This window comes from Lissotriton vulgaris, chromosome 4_1 (genome assembly GCF_964263255.1).
Source record: "Lissotriton vulgaris chromosome 4_1, aLisVul1.2, whole genome shotgun sequence".
In the NCBI taxonomy this organism is placed as follows: Eukaryota; Metazoa; Chordata; class Amphibia; order Caudata; family Salamandridae; genus Lissotriton; species Lissotriton vulgaris.
The window spans coordinates 2,093,454,281-2,093,460,726 of NC_141691.1; the positions used below are offsets into that span (position 1 = coordinate 2,093,454,281).

A 6,446-nucleotide genomic window follows, 5' to 3' on the forward strand; every position below is an offset into this window, starting at 1 on the left:
GGGCGTCTCAGCTGGGAGGCGGGGCGGGCTCAGGGAGAAAGGAAACAACAACAACAACATCGGAGACAAAATGGAGGAGGGGGGAGCAGAGCAGGGCGCCGGGGCAAATCGCGCTACTATTACAAGTTCAGGCACAAAGCAAACAAATACGATTTCAGCAAGTATAGCGCTTTAACAGGCAAATGCAATGCAGCGCTGATCACCAGTACCGCGAGGTAGCAGAGAGGCAGACCAGGGAGCGACCACTCGGCCAGGAGCGACGAGGAGTCAGGAAGTTGTCATGGTTCCAACATACAGTTGCTGCTTTAGCAGGAAGGCCGCTTGGAGAACTTTCGTTTAGGAGTTGTCAACCACAGGCCATGTGATTGCTATTTATCATTGATCTATGACTTTGGTTTGAGCGCCTCTGGCTTTTTTTTTGTAGTGCTAGGGAATCAGGGAAAGACTTTCAGAATAATGATTGCTTCAAAGAATAGTTGTCAAATTAAGCCACATGAGTACAATACTGAGGTATTGCTGGGGTGTGAAAAAGACCCAGGAGTCCTCCGATTTAATCTTTTGTAGTGCTGGAGTAGTGATTTGCTGATTGCCTTAAGGATATTCTGTGAGGTTTGTAATTGCGAGTTGACAGACAAGACTCCCTGACAGCTGATTCCCTGGAGACATTCTTCTCTTTATAAGTGTTGTAGACCTGGCACCAAATCACGTGGGTCTCCCTTCCATTTTTTACTGTTGCCTCGTGTGTTTTTCTGGTGTTAGATGCTCTGGGCACTGTGCCACTGCTGTCCAGTGCAACAATGCAAATGCTCCCTACTGTAAAATGTATGTATTGATTAGTGGCTCCATGATTGGATGTTTGGTTTACTTGTCAGACCCTAGTACAGTGCACAGAGTGTGCCCAGGGCGTGTAAATCCAAATGCTGCTGGTGGGCCTGCAGCACTGGTTGTGCCACCCACAGAAGCAGCTTTGTAAAATGTGTCTAAGGTCTGCCTTTGCAGAGCCTGCGTGTAGTCTGATACTGTCATGCTGACTGGGCAAGTGCACCCATTTGCCAGTCCCTAAACTTTCCCTTTTCTTCATATTAGGCACCCCTATGGTAGGCCAAAGGGCAGGGTGCATTGTAAGTATAAGGTAAGACAAGCCCTGATGTGTGCGGCATGTCCTGATAGTGAATTACCGCCATTTTTGTTTTTTCACTATTGCAAGGCTACCTGTTCTCCATAGGCTATAATGGGCTGCTAGATTATTACATGCTTATAATCCTAGCAGACTCAGAGAACATGTTAGAAATTTGAGTTTAGTATGCCTGGACTCAGAATAATTAAATACATATTTTATTAAAGTTTATTTTAATATTCTGTGTTTGCAAATACCACTTTTAGAAAGTAGGTAATTGTTTGCCTAACCATTTGAGCCCACCTCTGCGAGGTTGTGTATTCCTTGTCTGGGTTTGTGTGTGACAGGACTGGGGAATTCACAGAGACAGGCTGGGGCTTCCCGGTGGTGAATGGGGAGTTCTGCATCTAAGATGGGAGGGAGGAGTTGCACCTGGGACCTGGATAGGGCTGGGCCTTCCCTCTACAATGCTGGCTCCACCCCCTGTGGTGTGTCTGATGTCTCTGCCCTGCACACTGAAAGAAGAGAAGGAAGACTGTCAACAAAGTGCTCCTGGACTGTACTTGCCTTCCACAATGCTGGTTCCACCTCTTGTAGGGCGTCTGATGTGCCTGCCCTGTGCTGTGAGAAGAAAGGTCTGGTAAACCGAGTGCTTCAGAACTGGCTCGAACTGGGCACAGGCCCCTCTTCCCTCAGAGAGCAAAGAATTTGGGGGTATATGTATTGGGACCCTGAGCCCATGAAATTAGATCACTCCTGGAACTGACAATACAAAACATCTGCTGAGGAGAAGGAACCTGAAGAAACTGAGGAGAGACTATTCCCAAGCTGAAGTGTTGCTTGGGGGATCGGCCTGCAGTGGTTGCCTGAACTGCCTAGAGAGGAGGAAAGACTTTGTGGACTTTCAACTTGTGCAAAAGATCTCCATGGGCTTGGAAGAGAGCTTGCCCCCTGACCGAAGTCCTAGGACCAGTGGACTTCACCAGCCTTTGTGAATTGCTGCTGGAAACAAGTGGCTACAGAGGTAGGGAGCTGTGACTGACTCTTCGACCGGCCGAGTGTATTGTTGGCACCGCACTGAGCAACGTCCGCCTTGAACAATGCAAGCTCTGCGCTCACAGTAGCTGACAACGAGCCGTAGCCTGCACCGCAACTGGAAGGACACCGCAACGTGCAACGCCTCGCTACACCGAATCGAACTGGTCTGAGCGACGCGGTCACTGCTGCTGACTTCGAGTCCTGGGACCGCACCGGAGTTGGGCACCTCCTCGCACACTTTGCGACGCACCGCCCGACTTACACCGCTGTCCGTACTGATCGACACCAGCTCTCGAACTCCGGCTCGACTGCCGCACCGTAAAGCTGGAAGCACCGCAACGAGCAAGGTCCGCCTCGAACAACGCAAGCTCTGTGCTCACCGTCGCCGTCAATGAGCCATAGCCTGCACTGCGACGGAAGGGACACCTTGACCTGCAACGCTTTCTTTTTGTTCACCGCGACGATCTCCGGAACCGGCTCGCACATCCGTGCCGAACGCCCAAGGAAAAAGGACTGTGTTTGAGTCTGTCGACATTAGAGTGGGCCCGGACCGCTGCGGTACGCTGGATTTGTTAGACACTGTTCTTTCAGCACGATGTAGGTGGACAATGCTACTGACTCGCACAGTACTGTACACCCTTTTAACCAGAACTCATGAAGTTTAATAGTACTGTGGATTCTTTTTGTCGTTTGTTGGTCATGTGATAACTCTATATAAAGTATACTTATTGTTTATATAAAATGCTGTGTGGTGTCCATTTGTAGTGTTGTCACTGGGTTACTGTATGTGGTCACAACTGCTTAACTTACATCGCCTCTTAAATAGGCCTTGACTGTTCGCGCCACGCAACCTAGAGGGTGGGCAAGGGTTATTTTGAGAGGGTAATTCCCTTGCCCTGACTAGAGGAGAGGGTCACTGCTTGTCACAAGTAACTACCTGTGCCAACCCGAGACCCCCGATTCTAACAAGTGTCACGCAGGATTGTTTTTGTGGAGGAAGGGACACTAGGGACAGAAGGGACATCTTCCTGCTCAAAAACAATCCATGGAGGCGTTCACTTCTTTCTATGTGTCATGCAGGATTGTTTTTGTGCAGGAAGGGACACAAGGGAGAACGTCCTGCACACAAACAATCCTTGGAGGAGTTCTACTCTTTCTATGTGTGCTGCAGAATGCAGAACACAAGAAAAAATGAGAATTGAAAATGTTTCTCCTTGTTAGACCTTCCCTGGGGAGGTGCAATGTTTTGACACATTGCCGGGTTTACACATCCTTGTAAATCTGGGAATACGTCAAAGTCCATGGGTTTTGCACATAAAAATCACGGCAACACCCCTGATGCTGAGCAAGGTAACGCAGCAACTTGCCCTGCATTGCCTTACTCCATATCTACGAGACCATGAAAAGTCAAGCAGCGTGGCGTTGGTGTTGTCTCTTTGATATGGGTCTGCACCACTGGTCTCTTCACCCCAACATTGTTTAATAAGAATTGCGTTCTTTGTTGTCTTCTTTAGAAGCCATTTGTATCTTCTTCAAAAGAAACGTATTTTCTATATGGAGTGGGATTTAACAATAAGTGCAGACTAGGCTTGGCCAAAATATGTCATTTGTGGCAGCATAATCCTAATAATTTTATGAATTTAGCATTGTGCTTGTTATGCAAATACACATCACTACACCACTTTGTACACTTTCGCCAATAGATCACCAGCAGCTGCTGTTCGTAGCAATTGTGTTTTTGTGCTGAGTTTGTTCAGTGCAAAACGAATCCCTGAAGATTAAATTGCTACATGATGATTTTGCATTTTTCACAATGATGTGGAATTTCACCTAATGTTACTGGAATTTTATGTAATTGCGCAGGCAAATTTTATTTCACGCTCCTCAGCCACCTCTGCTAACACCTCATACATACCCTTTCACCCACTCACAGGGATATACGCACATTCCCTTACTGCCAGTGTCATGAGCCCTGTGCTCCGGAGTCAGCAGCCCTGGCCGCTGCGCCACACCTGTCTCGAATCATGCAGGTGGTTCAAACATTCATACAGTGTTTACTTTCAATTTTTATGCTGGGAAGTTACTTTAAATGGCAGTACGCGCTGATTTACGCTACGTTGCATCAAGGTGCTGGTCCCTGGATGGTACCCGGGCATTCCAATGCCACCGTCCGTGGTCTCTGCAGTGAAGGCAGATCGACAAAGATTGTTAAATCTAGCGTTCAACAATAAGTAATGCTTCTTCGAGGAAAGCAGGAGAATTGTTTGTATTCCTCTTGACGTTTTGCACAGCACACATCCGATGTGTGAAATGTTAATAGAATGATCTGATCTCAGTCATTTGTGCTGGTCTGGAAGGAAACTCTTCCAGGACAGAACCTAAGCTGGACACCATGCAGACACCTTCACCTCGTGTGTGTGCGCGAGGGCGTAGGAAGAGAGAATCACCCCTACGTTGCTTTCTTTTTCATTACATCTTCCCAAAAGACACTTGATTTAGATGTAGGTTCTTAACCGAAGGGGATAAGTCCGTCACTTTTAAAGAATGCATGTTCTAAAAGTCCTTGCTGGTGCACTTGGATGCTACTTCCCGTCAGAGGTAATTGAATATGTGTCTGGCCCCCTGGTGCAGCCCACAACTCTTCCCAAAACCATCTGTGCGCCGCCCTCAGTTGGACAAAAGGCAGTGCCTAATTTATGCCGGTGTTTTCCCATGCTCAACGCAGATCCTTGATCCTTAACCCCGACACCCATAACAACTAACGACATGGCGGCAGTGCCTGCCCATTTTTGATCGGAGAACATGGAACTGTTGTAACAAACGGCACCATACCTTTAAAAAACAGTAATAACACCGTGTTCCAGGCCACTGTTACCTCTTCGGGTGATCTGGAAGAATCCAGATTGTCACATTTATAGGCGTGTGATGGTTAATAGATAGTAGGGGCAATGAGTGCTGCAATCCGTAATGGCCGCCGGAGAAACATTTGGTCCCTGATTCTTATGAGTGTTTACAAATTAAGGACTGACACATCGGTCTTGGGAAGTCGAAATTCCTGACCCCCTAACCCCCCTGCCCCACTAGCCCCCAGCTGTCCCAGTGTTTCCCACTGTGCCCTCACGCGTCAATCCCAGAACCGTTGCCCCTGCACGGGGATATCGTTCTTGATGGAAGCAACATTTCTGTGTGTTAAATTGTCGGCTTCTTGTTTCCTGCGCTCGAAGCGCTGAGAATCAACCCGCAGCGGCTGGAGAGTAAGAAAGAAGAGAGCAAAGGGTACTCACGCGCAGGGGTGTGTGTCCGCGCCTCTGCCGTGGCCGTGTCTTTGGATGGTTTGTGTTTCTGCTCCGAGTGCGGCTTATGACCCCCTCCCGTCTTCATAGCACCTCCCGTCACGAGCCCCGCCCGCGGGATGGAAACTGAAAGCATTTCTGGGTCCCTGGAAGCCTTTCACCCTCCGGGAATGCACCCCTTGGCACAGAGGAGCTGCGGAACCAGAACCCAGTTGTTACACTGAACAACTACCTGTCGTGGTACAGTCAGTGAGGCTCTTAAAGTGAACCCTTTCACCCGCTCACAGGGATATAGCACATTCACTTACTGCCAGTGTATAGTTTCCGATTTTCACTCTTGACCCTGCTTTATTTGCATGTCTCCCAGTATTTTCTTTATTGTAGTATGTGTGTTGTGTACCTGTACCTCACCCTTCTGACTTTTGTAACATATGTATATAAATATATGAATGAGGTGTTAGCAGAGGTGGCTGAGGAGCGTGACCCCACTGCTCTCAGATTGAGAAACAACCATTACAACCTGGGCATTACATTGCAATGCCTTTGCAACACAACTTTTACAACGCACATACTTTTACAACGCATGTTTTTTACAACGCATGCTATTACAACGCAGAGTATTTTACTATGCAAGCTTTTACAACACATATATGGGTAAGTATCTGTAAGTATTTTATTTTTTTTGAAAAAAGTGTGTTTTAAAAAAATTCAAAGTAGCCATTATTTAATTTTAAAATATACGTTTTCTTATAACATTTTTAAACTAGACTATGTTTAACTTTTAATTAAAAAGAGTAAATTAATACTCAGGTATTGATTATTTAATTAATACAGTTTAATGAAGGTATATTTATGATAAAAAATAGAATACAAATTTAGCAAATAATAATGATTAATTTAAAAGCAGACATTTATTTATGATTAATATATTAGTGTGGAATTTACATTTTAAAAATAGTAAACAAATAAAAAAATATATAATTTGTTTAGAAGCAGAC

At 46.3% G+C, this 6,446-nt stretch overlaps 1 protein-coding gene across 1 annotated transcript in view; it reads right to left on the reverse strand.

Moving 5' to 3' along the window:
- Positions 1 to 5,681, reverse strand: part of LOC147725110 (GTPase IMAP family member 4-like) — a 28,153-nt gene extending 22,472 nt beyond the window's left edge. Inside the window, exon 1 of the mRNA XM_086966542.1 lies at positions 5,440 to 5,681. The gene's annotated coding sequence lies outside the window, so the exon portion shown is untranslated. The remainder of the gene's footprint in view (positions 1 to 5,439) is intronic.
- Positions 5,682 to 6,446: the final 765 nt, after the last annotated feature.